The sequence below is a fragment of the Eublepharis macularius genome, chromosome 12 (genome assembly GCF_028583425.1).
Source record: "Eublepharis macularius isolate TG4126 chromosome 12, MPM_Emac_v1.0, whole genome shotgun sequence".
NCBI classification, from domain to species: domain Eukaryota; kingdom Metazoa; phylum Chordata; class Lepidosauria; order Squamata; family Eublepharidae; genus Eublepharis; species Eublepharis macularius.
Genome location: NC_072801.1, coordinates 72,488,577 through 72,505,571, shown reverse-complemented (window position 1 = coordinate 72,505,571; position 16,995 = coordinate 72,488,577).

Below are 16,995 nucleotides of genomic sequence, written 5' to 3'. Positions count from 1 at the left end.
CATGCCAATGCTAGAAGTCTAAAAAATGAATTATTTCAGCCAGTGAGGAAGCCCGGAAGCTTTTTGCCCATTTGGAGCAGCAAGTTGGGCCACAAACAGAAAGAAATACATATGGTATCGCTGCTCATTTTCACTGCTGATGACAAGTGGCAGGAGGCAAGCCCAGTGTGTGCCAACAGACATACCTTCCTCCACACGATTCATCGTGGTACAGCAAAATAACAATTTGAGGAACCTCCTCCAAAGCGATGGTCTCTTTCCCTGTGGAAGTTCAGAGCAGGGTCTCAGCATTGCTTTGAGAGCATTACAGCATTGCCATCGGCCATTGGGGAAAAGATGGGGCAATTTAAAGACTCTTTACCAGAGCCTCCCCTACTGGCAAATGGCCACCATACCTCCAGCATTTTCCTTTGCACAGCAGAATCCGTCCCTGAATAGGTGTCTTTCTTTCCAACCATGCACCCCCCCCCCTTTTGTTAAGATGCACCTGCCTCTTCCTTGTACTCTGGATTGCCCTGAGATTTCTCGGGGTGGGGGGGTGGAGGCAGATCTCGGAATCTTTCCCCTTTCCCCTGCAACTCTGGGGCACCCCATCCCAACATTTTGTTCTCTGAGCCACCCTGAGAAATGATGTGGCCAGGTTTATCCGGAGCCAAGATGGGGCCAGGTTTAGCCCCATGTTGTCTCCACAGCAGCCCCAAAGTGAGCAGGGTCCACCAGCTGAGAAGAGGGGCCCAATTGCTTACCCTCCCCAGTGAAAGTGTTTCCTGGGATCAGCACAGCATGAAAAGAGGCAGAGCCACCTGCTGCAATGCTCTGGCTGAGGCAAAACCCCAGGAAGGGGGGGGGGGTCAGGATGAGCGATCTGGGCAGTGGCTGTCCCTAATGAAAAGGAGGCTGCTGGGGTCCCCCAGGCGGGATGCCTGCTTTGTGACCCTTCCTTTCGACTCTCCACTCCACCCCATGTTTCCTGCCTCCATTTACTCTCCAGACCATTTCTGGGGCTGTGGGGACTCAGTCTACCCCCCAGCATGTTCTTGTCCTTGCGGGAGCTTCAGTCAGGGGTTCCTACCTTCGCCATGGCTAGAGACCATCAGAGGACACAGGGATTCCGTCAAGGGACATCTCCGCGATGATCTCACAACAGGCCATTCTGACTCGCCTCAAGCATTCCGTGCAGGGATTCCACTGGAGCTCAAGTTCCCCCCAGGTCCAGGCCAGGAGGTGGTGCTGTATCTGCCCACCCCCAGTAATACTCTAGAATAATCAATCAAAAGGGGGGCAGTAAAAGGCAGGTCTACAAAGATGCTCAAGGATACTCGGTTGTTTAGAGCAGAACACCCCCAAATGCCACATGTAGAACTCATGTAAAATCCCTGAGGGTCCTGGAGGACCTGTGCTTTGGAACCCCGTTTTTGTGCCATGGAAGTGCCACGAAGAGGTGGATGCCTGATTTTCATGGTTCAGTCTGCGTGTCAGTTTATGGTATTCAAGTTACTCTGATTTCATCTCCCACCCCTTGCTGCAAGAAGTCCAAGGTCTTCTTGGGTCAAAAGGTTCTTTATGGAAAGATTATATTCAAAGTACAGGTGTCCATAATTAATCCAAAGGCATGAAAGCTTCTGGCTGACCATGAAGGTTTGTTGAGAATGACGTGTTAGTTACAAACAGCAACATATCAAAACCTCCCTCTATTCCCCCCCCACTGCCCAGCTACGGTTGAGGCCCGGGAAGGAGAGGGCCGATCCTCCAAGGTCAATGTCCAGACCGAGTAGATAAGGCCTGTCAGACTGTGGCTTGCCAAAAGTGGCAACTTCAACCACCTCTTGCAATAAGACAAAAGTCCATTGATTTCAAAAGGCTTTACTGAAGATTTTCAACCAAGGAGTACACATTCCAAGATACAAGGATCTTAGCTGACCCAAAGTATTGTTACAAACGACAAGCAAAAGAATAGGTACACAGTAAGCAGATTCCCTCAGGCCCCAGGTCCCCCCCGGTTCTCAAAACCAACGGCCCGTTGCTGAGAAAGGGAAAGTTCCCAAGGACGTCAGGAAGGCATAGACGACATGCAGATGTAAACAATCTCTCGCTCCCTCCTCCAGGCTTCGCACCTGCAAAAAGCACACTTAATATACTGACAAGGTTTAAAATGGAGTCTCTTGGTTCTAATATGATCACAACCTGACAAGGCCCTCCTGCCGTCCTGGGAACACTGCTGGGAACACTCGCTGGGAACCTGTGGACAGAAAACACTGGAAACCCACAACATGAGAAAAACATTTGGAAGCATTTGAAAACAACATGGAGTCACTGTGGATAGCAGGCCGGACACTGAGGACCAGGCTACAATCTGTGATTTGATGTTCGATTTGGGGGGTTCCGTTTAAAAAACCCAGAAAACCAAGACCAGCTCAAGTTCAGCAGGATTCTAGTTGCCCCCTCCACGTTGCTATCTTCTTCCCCCCCACCTGCTCTTGTTTGGGACCTGCACGGGAGGGGAGTCACCATGGGGCAAAAGACTCGGCTCCTGTTGCAAAAGGGTTGCCAACCTCCAGGGGGTGGATGGAGCTCTTCCAGTATTACAAAAGATCTCCAGGCCACAGAAATACAGCCCTCTGGAGAAAACAGCTGCTTTGGAGGATAGACCTTGTGGAATGGGACCCTGGTGAAGTCCTCCCCCATCCTCAAAACTGCCCTCTGCAGGCTTCACTCCGCCCCCCACCACACCACCAAATCTCTAGGAATTTCTCAACCTGGAGATGGCAACCTTAAATTGCAACAAGGATCCTCCTCATACATTTTCAGAAACCTAGGCAGCCGTTTCCTCTGAGCACGTGAAGGAGGCAGGCTGTTCCCTGCTGATTAGCCATAACCCGTCTGGTCTTTGGAAGTTCCCTTCTGCTGCTCTGTCCTTTCCCTCCTTCCTTGCCTGGGCCTGTGCAGTCAGAGGAGGCAGAAATCCAGGCGGTGAAGCTTCCCTCCATAAGTGCAGGAGAAAGCACAGGGGTGTGCCATCTCATTTTTATTTTAATTAGCATTGGAGTCATTTTGGAAGTGCAGGAAAGAGAGAGAGTGACTTATTTGCATTGGAAATTATATGATACTTGCCCCCTCTTCTATCTTCGAGGATAAGCTAATACTGGCATTAATACTAAAGGATCTTTGCCAGGGGCCCCACGACTGGCTAAATGCCTACTACCCTTACAGCATTTCCGTTTGCACAGCGGCGGCCATCCCTGGATAGCCATGGGAATGGAGTTTTTCTTTCTGGCCGTGCTCTTCCCCCTCCTTCTGTTAAGATGCACCCGCCTTTCTCTAGTACTCGGGATTGCCCTGAGCTTTCTCTGGGGACCAGATCCGGAAGCAAGCTGTGATATGTGATTTGATGTGGGATTTCGGGGATTCTGTTAAAAAAGATCCCTAAAAAAACCCCACAACCAGCTCAGATTCAGCAGAATGTAGACCTCTCTAGGGTTGCCAGCCTCCACGTGGTAACTGGAGATCTCCTGGAATTACAACTGATCTCCAGGTCACAGTAAGTTCACCTGTAGAAAATGGCTACCTTGGGGGAGTGGACTCTATGGAATTACTCCATGATGAGGTCCTTCGCCTCCCCAGGTTTCACCCCCCCCCCCGCCAATCTCCAGGAATTTTCCAATTTGGAGATGGCAACCCTAACCTTTGCTATACCAGTATCACTAACGTGAAGCAATCCACTCTTCAGAATGGTTGCAAGTGGCCTCTAGGTCGGCTTTTGCGTTTCCGCTGGAAGTACTCTCCCCACTAAAGTGAAATTGTGCGGGAGTGGGGTGGGTGGGTGGAGGGGAAGCCTGGATGGGCCTGAGGACTTTGGGGGCAGTGTCCAGCTAGGGGCTGAATCTAACCCTGCTGCAGCCCTCCCAACTAATTTACTACCAGCCCCAAATGTAAATACATGAGAAAAATCTCTGCCAAACCACTGAGGCTGGCTCCAATCCTGGGGTTTGAAGGCAGCAACCAGGGAGTCGCAGCTTCTCCCTTGCAGCTACTGCTGCCTAGGCCTGAGGGCCTACCACAAAGCCTGCCCTCCACAGCCTTCCGAAATGTATTCTCTCCTCGTTCTGCCCTGTATGTGTCCTATGAAGTGTGCTAGACCCACATTCTGGGAGAAAGGTGAAATAGGAGGCCTCAGCTCCAGAAGTAGAGACTGGATCAGAACCAGAACACGTCCTCTTGTAGGGGACAGTCTCTGGACTTTGGGTCTGTGTGATTTGTGGTGATCCAAAGATTATTTGGTCGTGCAGAGGGCTCTTCTGTTTCCCAGCCCGTTATTTAATGCACTAATAGAAGGTTCTGGAAGAAAGATGAAATAGGAGGCCTCACCTCCGGAACCAGAGACTGGATCAGCATCAGCACATGTCCTCTTGTAGGGGATAGTCTCTGGAGTTCAGGTCTGTGTAATTAGTGGTGATCCAAAGATCATTTGTGAGGGACTGATCCCTGTGGAACTCCACAAGAGAGTTCCCACCAGGCTGCTTTTTGTCCTCTACAATGGAAACTCTAAAAAAGTGTTCTTGGAAGAATGAGAACCAAGCCAAAGCACTGCCCCTGACCCTTGATGAGGCCAGGTGGTTGACCAAAACTAAGCAGGTGCAAGTGTCAAATGCCACTGAGGGCCAAGCTACACATGACGAATGACACTTGAACGGCAAGTGGATTGAGTGGAGCCCAAGTGAACAGGGAGAAACACAGGGCCAAGCTACACATGACGAATGACACTTGAACAGCAAGTGTATTTCTCCCTGTTCACTTGCCCTCCACTCAATCCACTTGCCGTTCAAGTGTCATTCGTCATGTGTAGCTTGGCCCTGAGAGATCTGATAATAGCAGCAGTGCATGCCTGTCTTTTTCAAAGGAGAGTCGGGGACCATCAACCAGCACCACCAATGCTTTCTCACTACCAAATCCAGGTCTGAGGCTAGACTGCAATGGATTGATGGAAACAGGCGTTTCCATCAAGAAGTTCTGAGCTGTTCCTCTACTGGCCAATAAATTACCTTGACCAGAAACTGGGCAGTAATTTACTAGGTCATTCTTATTCAAGGAGGCCTTCTTCAAATACAGACTTACTATCATCTCATTGAGTGTAACAGGGAATCAACACTGTGAGAAATGTAGATTAATAATCTCCTGCAGTGGACTTCCCACTACATCCCAGGAGAATTTTATCCAAAGAGTAGTTGTGGAAGGAGGTGATCAGGGCTCAGTTCTGGGCCCAGTCATTTTAAATAAGTGATCTGGATGAGGGTGTGAAATGATTTCTTATTAAATTAGCAGATGACATCAAACTGGGAGGAGTAGCAAACGTCCTTGAAGATACAGATAGAATTCTATGAGACCTGAACACACTGAAAAAGTGGCCTGGAGAAAATTGCAAAATGGTGATCAGCCTTACCCTGGGCATGTAAGAAGGGGCAACGAGAACTAAGCACTGATGTGACCTTTCCTGCCCTCCCTCTCATGATCTGACGAGATCCACAGAATCAGCATTGTTGTCAGATGGCCATCTAGGCTCTGCTTAAAAACCTCCAAAGAAGGAAAGCTTACCACCTCCTGAGGAGGCCTGTTCCACTGAGGGACTGCTCTAACGGTGAGGAAGTTCTTCCTAATTTTTAGCCAAAAACTCTTTTAATTTAATTTCAACCCGTTGAGTCTGGTCTGACCTTCTGGGGACCAGAAGACCTGATCCAACCTTCTGGGGATTTCTTTGTATATGCATTACAGAGTAGTCCCTTGCCTCCCCCCCACACACACTCCCTTTCAATTCAACCCAAACATTGCAGTACAAAGTTTATAAGAAGTCTGCTTTTAGCCAGGGCTGGCTCCAGTAGACCTGGCCCCATTATCTTGGCGGCCAGGTTTACTCCTAGTAGCATTCTAAGCCTGATAGACCTGGCCTCACGACCAACAGGTCTATTTGCCATGGTTTTACAAGATGAGTAGACCAGGCCTTTGTCTCTGTGGAGGCCAGCTCTACTCACCATGAGTTTGCAAAGTGAAGAGACTTGGCCTCTAGACCTGCAGAGCCCAGATCTATCTGCCATACAGTTGCCGGGCAGGTACTCCTGTCCTCCAGCTTCTCAGAGGCCAGGCAGATGGAGGGGGGGGAAGGGGGAACCCACCTCCCAGGGCGCACTCCCTGATCACCCAGCACACTTCTACGACAATTTCAGCCCAAAGTGAGCCCAATTCCACCCACTGTGGACCGCAGGAGCGCTCCCGGGCCCTTTCCACTGCCCCCCAGCAGCGCTACCAGGCTCCGCAACTGCCCAAATTGGCCCAGATTCAGCCTGGAGTACAGTGCAGGAGAGCTCAGGGGTGCTTTTTGCCCTCTCAGGCAGTGCTTCTGGGCTCCACAGCCACCTGATTCGGCCCAAATGGGGGCCAAATCAGGCAGCTGTGGGACGCAGGAGTGCTCCAGGGCTTTTTCTGCCTCCTTGGCACCACTCCTGAGCTCCATAGCTGCTCAATTTGGCCCGATGATGCAGCAGGACAAATGGGCCCAACTTCCAGCCCTTCCTCACTGCAATCTGCTGGCACTGCTGCCATTCCCCAGCCCAGATTGGGGTGCTGGGGAGGGGGCAATGCCAGGTCCAGCTGCCCTGCCCTCCCCCTGACCAGATCAGGATGCAGGGGAAGTGGCAATGTCAGGCCCAGCCACCGTGCCATTCCCTCAACCAGATTGGAGTGTGGCGGAGGCGCCAATGCCTGGCCCGCCTTCCCTGCCCTTTCTAGAGCCCATTGTATTTTTTTCCCAATGGGCTTTGTTACCAGTAATAATAATAATCAGTGTGTGAGCCCTCATCCGAGGTACCCACTGAGTTTACCCCCAGAGCCTGGCAGCAGCCCTGGAACCAGAGGAGATAGAGCCCTATCCCTCCACATACACAACAAATCCCAGCTCCAATGCACTCTCTCTGTCTCTTTCCCAAAAGACTAGCAACAGCACTCTCTCACTCCACTGCCTTGTGAAACTGAAAGCTAGAGCTTGGAGCACACTTCCTTTTATAACCAGAGGTCCCATAGAGAACAGCAGGAGGTCTGTGGTTGGCAGTCAGAACTGCCTAACAGGGTTTGCAGGGATGAGATTGGAGTTCCCATGGCCACAGAACAGCCCCCTCCTCCCTCCCCCCTGATGTCTGCTCCTATGTAACCAATTTGCAGCTCCACACTTGGAAGGAAGACCTGCCTATCAAGCTAAGTTGGGCTTTGATTGGAGTGTCCAGGGCAACAGAAAGAGTGCAGACACAGTTCAGGCAGTCCCTGCCTCAGTTGCTAAGGGAATTGATTGAAGCCGCCTGACTGTCTGTGGACAGTCCAGTGAAGCCCAGCCCCTCCCAGCTCTCCCTGTCCATGCAGCCATCCCCATGGTTTCCAGAATGCCAATTTACTTGCATAGGCTCCATTGAAATGCATTACAGCACACAATCAGTGGGAAAGAAATTGTGGAATGGATTTTCCATAATGGTCTCTGAGTCCAAAGAGACGCCCCCTTGGACAGCAGCACTCAATTTCGTAGAGGCCCTCCCTGCAGGCATCCCGGTGGTTCCCAGGACAGCCTCGCTAAAGCTGGGGGTGGGGGCATACCTGGCACGGCTTCCAAAAGAGGCACACAGAGAGACCATTTGGAGAAAATTGGAGCCCAGAATGCAATAAAGGTCTCTGAGCCCAGATACAATTTTCAAATAACTTCTATCAAGAGAAAAATATAAATGAATATTTTGTTTTGATTTGTTTTATTTAACTATTAATTTCATTTTTAATTATTATTTTAACATATTAAAAGATGAATTTACACTAAATGTTATACCTTAACCTGACTAGATATTTGTCTTTCTTTCTTTTTTAAATAACTAATTAAGAAACAATGAATAGTAAACAATTTAACTAACAAGAAGTAACAATAATAACCTTAACAACTAAAACAGTGAGCAAACATTGGAGATCACTCTCTCTTCCCCAATCAAAACCCCTGAGCGATTAAATAACGTATGAAGATTTTATCACTCTTCCCTTAAAGGACAGGGTCCATTACAACTTCTTTAGGAAAAGAGCACTGGGATTTTGCTTCCCTTGCATGGAGACAGTTCTCGAAGCATTTTCCACTTCTGAGGAAGCTTGTCTAGCTCCATTGGAGTTTCCAGGTTGATGTTTTGTAATAAAGTATGTCCGGAGTCAGTTTGTCAGATCTCAGGGGGGCATTTGTCAGATCTTCATCTACCCCTCTAAATTTTAGGTTCCTCTGATGGCAAGTTATTTCCAGTTGTAAAACTCTCTCTTAGAGAATTGCATTTTTAGCTCGAAAGTCCTCAGTGCCAGCATGAGCTGCATCACTTGAGTCAAGGGCAGCGTTTGCTTTTTTATTCGTTTCATTTAATTCTGCACGTCTTTCCATGAGTTGGTTATTAATAGGTTGAAGCATAAAGGCAAGGTGACTGATCATGCTGCGTTCCAGCTCCTTAAGCTGAGGGGCCAATGTTGATTCAGGCATAATTGGGGCAGAAGAAATTCCGCCCACCATTTTGTGTTGCTCCCCTTCCTTCTCTTTAACTGTTTGCAATAAGACACATGACCTGGATGCGATCATAAAAAGCAGTCCCACATCACAAAATACGGAATATTAGTATGTTATTATGTTAGTATATAAATACATATGTCAGTAGATCAGTAGATTAGTATAAGTCTATAACTATATATACTTTGTGATGTGGGACTGTTTCTTATGATGCATCTAGGTCATGTGCCACCTGGTGGTCCAATGGTGGAGGGTGGTCCGGTGAAGGGAGGTTCGTTGGTATCGATGGTCACTGAATCCCTGATGATTTGCAAGAAACTATACGGAAAAGATTCCTCATCTAAACATGATAATAAACAGTCCCATATCACAAAGTATGGAATGTCAGTAAGTTAGTATGTAAGTATATAAGTATCTAAATATTAGTACATAAGTATGTTAGTATAAAAGTAGGTATACTTTGTGATATGGGACTGTTTTCTTATCATGTTTAGAGATGTATAGTTTCTTGCAAATCATCAGGGATTCAGAGATGTTTTTGTTGGTACGAAGATGATCTTAATCTGAAATGGAAACAAAGGAGGAAGAAGATGAATTGAGAAGAAAAAAAGATTACGTAGAGATCATTCCTCCTGGGAGTTGCAAGAGAGGGTTGCCAACGTCCAGTGGGACCTGGAGACTCCTGGAATTACAGCTGATCTCTAGGCGATGGAGAGCAGTTCCCCTAGAGGCAAGGACTGATTTGGAGAGTGGACTCTATGGCATTATTCTCCACAGAGAGCCTTCCCCTTCTCAAACCCTGCCCTGCTCGATTCCCAGCCCCAAATCTCCAGGGATTTTCCAATTGAGACTTGGCAACCCTCATGCAGGAGGACATGTGGCACTACTCAAGAGGAGGGATCTTCAAAACACATACAGAAGGTCTTCCACTCACTACAGAATGAGTGGGAGTGCCCCATTTGGACTGAAGGCTAAGCGGGGAATGGGGGAAGGAGCATGGGCCACCTTCCATGTTGCCAAGGAAGGAGCACTGGGGGAAATTCAGAAGGGTGGGAGAGATGTCACTTCATGGGTGACGGGAAGCAAGATTCTTTCCTTCAATCAGCACAGCGGCTTGGGAGGGGAGCAGAGATAGGGATGGGGGGGGGGTATAAGCCAGGCCTCAAGCACTCCACATTGGAATGAACCCACAGGAGGATCCTTAAATGGAATTCTCTTAATTCCTCCTGTCCAAAAGCCAGGAATCCATTTCTATCCCTCCTTTAAGAAATCGGAGTTGGTTTCAAATCCATTCCTCTTTTCTGAAGAGGAAGATTGGAGTGAGATTCGGTTATTTTACCCCATTTTCCAATCATAAACCAGCAGGGCGTAACAATGAGAGTGCTGGATGAAGAGCTGCCAAGGGTGGGTGACTGGCCCAAGATCACCCATCTGGTGATACATGAGACCCAGGTCCATGGTCATGGAAACTTGCTGGGAGACCTTGGGGCAGCCACCCCCTCTCAGCTGAGTGTACACCTCACAGAGTTGTCATTCTAGGGATAAAGTGGAGGCGAGAGGATTTTGAATCCTCATTGGGGAGAAAGGCAGCACAGACAGGGAGTTTGTATCACTCTCTGTCCTGGAATATCTGAGAAGATTGAAATGTTCTCCCATTGGTTTTGAGTGTTGTGATTTCTAATACCACTAGGAGAGTTCAATTTAAGGTGGAAACAGATTCTGCCAAATCCATGTTTTTAGAAACTTGTACAGCAAATCAAACCTCCAATGGCTTTATTGGAACTGAAAGGGACCCTCAAACTGACCACTGAATATCAGAATGGAGGTATGACAAGTTTTAAACTAATCCCAAGGAGAAGGCTTAGGGGTTTCCTGATTCAGAGGTTGGAAACATGGGGCAAGCTAGTTGAGATTGGGTTGTGGAGGACAACAAATGACTTCCATGCCTGGGAGAATGAGACACATGCTTTGAAGAAAGGCTGATTACCTTCAAGAGAATCCATATGCCTTTGGTCGACAGTCTCTTCATCTTCGTTCTCTTCAAAGATTACTTTGAGTGAAAAAGTACAGTAAATCTAAGCAGATATTGACTATCCGTGTCAATGTAAAGATTTCAGGAACATTTCAGTGAAGTTCTTTTAAAACTTAAAGGACTCTACTGCTAATGATGAGTCAATGTGAATCACTTGAGCTATTTTTCTCTATGGGAGTTCAATTTCAGGTACGGGCATTACCACAAATTGCTGTCCTAGATACTGGGGCAATCACATGAATATGGAAGAGTATAAGCCAAAGATCTTATTGGACAAAATCCAGATATTTCAGAGCATGTGCTCCTTGAGGGCCGAGTTGGAAGTATACTGGAGCCGAGAGATAGCGGTTCCTGATTTTGGTCCGGTGTTATCTACCATTGGTGGAGATCCAGAACCGGAACCCTCCCACGCAATTTGGACCAGAAGTCCAATCTTCCCTGTAAATCCCCACTACATCTAACACTGTCTGCCTCGTCACTGTACCGTCTCCCATAGTACTATGCAGTACAGATTTTAAATTAACCTTGTTAAACCAGTGAGCGCCTTTGGATCTCTAACTCAGAGCAAAATGGCTGCTTCAGAAGGAAGAGCCAGCCACAAAATTATTACTCAAGTTTTCTTTCAGTCATACAATTAAGATCCTTGTTATGTGGAAGCAGCTTCTGCTGAATCAATGTTTTAAGAAACTTGTACAGCCAATCACATCTCCAATGGCTTTACTGGAACAAAAAGGGACCCTCCAAGTTGCAAGTGAATATCAGAAGGGAGGTACGGCAACGTTTAAACCAAAACCATGGAGAAAGCGAAGGGGTTTCCTGTGTCAGAGGTTGGAGAGGTGGGGGAAGCTGGTTGAGAGTGGGTGGTGTACAGCTAATGAAGTCCATGCCTGGGGGAAGAGAGAGAGATTACCTTCTAAAGGTCTAAACTGCCTGTACCAGGCCACGATATCCATGTCGTCATCGTCAGAATCTTCTTCAGCTGTTTTGAGTGACAAAAGTACAATAAGTATAAGGAGACATCGACTATCAGTGTCATTGTAAAGATTTCAGGAGCTTCTCAGTGAAGTTCTTTAAAAACCTAAAGGACTCTATTGCTGCTGAAGAGTCAATGTGAATAACATGAGCTAGTTTTCGCTAGGGAAGTTCAACATAGGGTACGGGCATTACCCCAAATTACTGCTCTAGATACTGGGGTAATCACAAGATTATGGAGGAGTACAAGCCAAGGATCTTCTTGGATAAGAGCCAGATATGTCGGAACGTATGCTCCTTGAGGGCAGAGCTGGAAATAGAGTGGAGCAGAGAGAGGGCGGTTCTAAATTTTGGTCTGGTTTCATCTGCCATTGGCGGAGACTCGGACTTGTGTACCTTCCCACTTTATCTGGGCCAGCAGTCCAGTCTCCCCTGTCAATCAACACCACATCTAACACTCTTTCTGCCTCTTCACTGCACCATCTCCTGTAGTACTACGTGATAGAGATCTTAAATTAACCCAAAATTTAGTTCCACACAAACAGAAAAAGATGTAGAAGAGGGCTCTTAGAGGGCCCGCTGGCCTTTCCCTTAGATATGAGAGGCACAAACCAAAATTCCCCCTCCGAGAGCAGAGAGACGGTTTAGTACTTTGCTTTAAAAGGTTGCCTTGGAAGCACTCCTGACTGTCGTCGCTCTCTTTCCCCTGCCCTGAGCAGCACGTACATCCCCTTGCAAAAAGGCCGCAAGGTGCTTCAATATGTCCCGCTTGTCTAGGACATCCTCCTCTTCATCAGAGGAAGATCCAGTGGGTGTAATCCGCTTAGGGGCTGGCGTTTTTGTGGGCTGTTTTCCCTTAGAGGGCCTGCTGGCCTTGCCATGATAGGCACAAACCAAAATTCCCCAAACAGAAATTATAACCCACCCACTGCCAGGAAATAACCACCCCATTCCACAAAAATGGCTGCCAAGATACAGCAGCAAGGAGCTGGGACTGAGAAGAGTGAAGTAGCAACACCCCCAAAGCCAAAAACTCGTGTATTCTGGCTGAGTAGGCTTACCGTCTCCTTCAGCTTCTTTGACTTCCACAGGTCCTTCAGCTTCTTTGACTTCCACAGGTCCGTCAGGTTCTTTGACAGCCACAGGTCCATCAGGTTCTTTGACAGCCACAGGTCCATCAGGTTCTTTGACAGCCACAGGTCCATCAGGTTCTTTGATTTCCACAGGTCCATCAGGTTCTTTGACAGCCACGGGTCCATCAGGTTCTTTGACTTCCACAGGTCCATCAGGTTCTTTGACTTCCACAGGTCCATCAGGTTCTTTGACAGCCACAGGTCCATCAGGTTCTTTGACTTCCACAGGTCCATCAGGTTCTTTGACAGCCACAGGTCCATCGTCAGCCAGTTCCTGGGTCATGGGTTGGGCTTGTTCTTCTCCCACTTCCTTTCTTTCCCCATCAGAAGCAGCCACTTGACTACAAGGTCCCCCTTCAAGAGCAGAGAGATGCTTTAGTATTTCTCTTTAAAAGGCTGCCTTGGAAGTGCTCCTGTCTGCCCTCGCTCTCTTTGCCCTGCCCTGAGCAACAGGTGCAACCCTCCTTTGTTTCTCCAAGGCTGCAAGTCACTTCAATATGTCCTGCCCGCCCAGGACATCCTACTCTTCATCAGAGGAAGATACAGTGGGTGCAGTCCACTTAGGGGCTGGCATTTTTGTGGGCTGTTTTCCCTTAGAGGGCCTGCTGGCCTTGCCATGATAACCACAAACAAAAATTCCCCAATCAGAAATTACCCCCCGCGCACTGCCAGAAAATAACCTCCTTACGGGCTGGCCTTTTCTTGGGCTGTTTGCATTCATTCATTCATTCATTCATTCATTCATTCATTCATTCATTCATTCATTCATTCATTCATTCATTCATGTTTTCAGTGTGACCGCTGGGCCTGCCCTTATGCATGATCGGTACAAACCAAAATTTCCCAAATGGAAATTCCACCCCGCCCACTGTCGGAAAATCACTGCCTCTCTCCTCCAAAATGGCCTCCAAGATACAGTGGCAGGGAGCTGGGGCTGAGAGTGGTAGCAAACCCATACCACCTACTGAGCCTAGTCTCCGCCACCACCACTCCTGCCGCAACCAAACTTCCATGCCTGAAGGGGGAGCCCCTTCAACTTCCTAATTGTCTTTTCTCTCATCGCTCTAATTCCCGGAGCAGCACTTGCTCTTCGCCAAGCAACGGAGAAGGCTGTGTGGCTAGGGGGCAGAGCAGGCATATATGCCCATTGGCTCCCCCCACCCCCAAAGGCAAATCCTCGTATTCTTGGGCTGCCTCCCTTCATGCATTCAGCAAACCTGGCACCCGGCCCAAATGCCAGTGGGGGGGGGCATGTGCCTTCTTGATTTAGGTTTTCATTAGATGGATGGCCACCCTGCCCCCACAGGCCCTGATATTTAGAGAATAGGGAATCATTGTGTGCACTCTGTTACTGATATTTTTAACATAATGTAATTGCTATCATTGGTTTTTATTTTTAAAGCATATTATTGTTTTGTGCTCCACTCTGAGACCACCTGTGGGGAAGCGGACTGGAATCTAATGAACTAATCTAAAATAAACAACCCTAGTGCTGAAGGCCATGTGCCACTACTCAAGAGTAAGGCTCTTCAGATCACAAACACAAGGGTCTTCCCCTCACTACGGAGTCATCACAAGCACACCAGTTGTGCCAAAGGCTAATGGAATGAAAGTCTATGGGCTATGTCCTACGTTTTTAATAATGAAACAACAACATTCAATTCATACAGTGCCCTTCAGGACAACTGAACACCCTCTCAGAACAGTTTGCAGAGCATGTCATTATTATTCCCACAACAAACAATCTGTGAGGGGGGTGGAGGTGAGAGAGCTCTGGAAGAGCTGTGACTGACCCAAGGCCAACCAGTTGGCTTCAAGGGGAGGAGTCCTCTTCCTAACTAGAGAAGAGTACTGTCATTCTTAACCATTACACCAAACTGGTGCAAAGGGAGGAGGCTCATGACACACTGGGAAAAATTAGAGGGGTGGGAGAGACCCCAGTAGATGTGTGACAGGAGGCAAGATTCCAGCCTTCAGTCTCCGCAGCAGCCTTGCAGTGGCAGACAGCTTGGGATGGTAGAGGGGGATGCTCTGAGCCACGTTTGTAACACTCGGTCTGGACGAAGAACATTTTGCCTCCATAGAACAGGAGCGCGGCATGCCCCCCCCCACCTCCCAACTGAGGCTGCAAAAAAGGTGCAAAAGAGACCGGCTTCATTGGAACCAAAAAGGAACCTCAGTGCTACCACTGAAGATCAAAAGGGGTGTGTGGCAACTTTTCAACTAATTCCAAAGAGAAAGCTGACCTGAGTTGGGTAGTTTCCGGTTGGGACAAGGCAATTCAAAGGGACGAGTGCATAAACACTCATGAGGCAATATTGGTTGGAGTAAAACAGAACTTGGGAGGGAGAGGAGAATAACAGTGGAGGTCCATGTGTGGATCCAAAGGGGCTGAGGTTTTTTGTAGCAGGAAACATGTTTCAGGTTTCTGTATTCCAGGGTTACAGGACTCCAAGCCAAGCATGCCAATGCTAGAAGTCTAAAAAATGAATTATTTCAGCCAGTGAGGAAGCCCGGAAGCTGTTTGCCCATTTGGAGCAGCAAGTTGGGCCACAAACAGAAAGAAATACATATGGTATCGCTGCTCATTTTCACTGCTGATGACAAGTGGCAGGAGGCAAGCCCAGTGTGTGCCAACAGACATACCTTCCTCCACACGATTCATCGTGGTACAGCAAAATAACAATTTGAGGAACCTCCTCCAAAGCGATGGTCTCCTTCCCTGTGGAATTTCAGAGCAGGGTCTCAGCATTGCTTTGAGAGCATTACAGCATTGCCATCGGCCATTGGGGAAAAGATGGGGCAATTTAAAGACTCTTTACCAGAGCCTCCCCTACTGGCAAATGGCCACCATACCTCCAGCATTTTCCTTTGCACAGCAGAATCCGTCCCTGAATAGGTGTCTTTCTTTCCAACCATGCACCCCCCCCCTTTTGTTAAGATGCACCTGCCTCTTCCTTGTACTCTGGATTGCCCTGAGATTTCTCGGGGTGGGGGGGTGGAGGCAGATCTCAGAATCTTTCCCCTTTCCCCTGCAACTCTGGGGCACCCCATGCCAACATTTTGTTCTGAGAGCCACCCTGGGAAATGATGTGGCCAGGTTTATCCGGAGCCAGGATAGGGCCAGGTTTAGCCCCATGTTGTCTCCACAGCAGCCCCAAAGCGAGCAGGGTCCACCAGCTGAGAAGAGGGGCCCAATTGCTTACCCTCCCCAGTGAAAGTGTTTCCTGGGATCAGCACAGCATGAAAAGAGGCAGAGCCACCTGCTGCAATGCTCTGGCTGAGGCAAAACCCCAGGAAGGGGGGGGGGGTCAGGATGAGCGATCTGGGCAGTAGCTGTCCCTAATGAAAAGGAGGCTGCTGGGGTCCCCCAGGCGGGATGCCTGCTCTGTGACCCTTCCTTTCGACTCTCCACTCCACCCCATGTTTCCTGCCTCCATTTACTCTCCAGATCATTTCTGGGGCTGTGGGGACTCAGTCTACCCCCCAGCATGTTCTTGTCCTTGCGGGAGCTTCAGTCAGGGGTTCCTACCTTCGCCATGGCTAGAGACCATCAGAGGACACAGGGATTCCGTCAAGGGACATCTCCGCGATGATCTCACAACAGGCCATTCTGACTCACCTCAAGCATTCCGTGCAGGGATTCCACTGGAGCTCAAGTTCCCCCCAGGTCCAGGCCAGGAGGTGGGGCTGTATCTGCCCACCCCCAGTAATACTCTAGAATAAGCTATCAAAAGGGGGGCAGTAAAAGGCAGGTCTACAAAGATGCTCACGGATACTCGGTTGTTTAGAGCAGAACACCCCCAAATGCCACATGTAGAACTCATGTAAAATCCCTGAGGGTCCTGGAGGACCTGTGCTTTGGAACCCCGTTTTTGTGCCATGGAAGTGCCACGAAGAGGTGGATGCCTGATTTTCACGGTTCAGTCTGCGTGTCAGTTTATGGTATTCAAGTTACTCTGATTTCATCTCCCACCCCTTGCTGCAAGAAGTCCAAGGTCTTCTTGGGTCAAAAGGTTCTTTATGGAAAGATTATATTCAAAGTCCAGGTGTCCATAATTAATCCAAAGGCATGAAAGCTTCTGGCTGACCATGAAGCTTTGTTGAGAATGGCGTGTTAGTTACAAACAGCAACATATCAAAACCTCCCTCTATTTCCCCCCCACTGCCCAGCTACAGTTGAAGCCCGGGAAGGAGAGGGCCGATCCTCCAAGGTCAATGTCCAGGCCGAGTAGATAAGGCCTGTCAGACTGTGGCTTGCCGAAAGTGGCAACTTCAACAACCTCTTGCAATAAGACAAA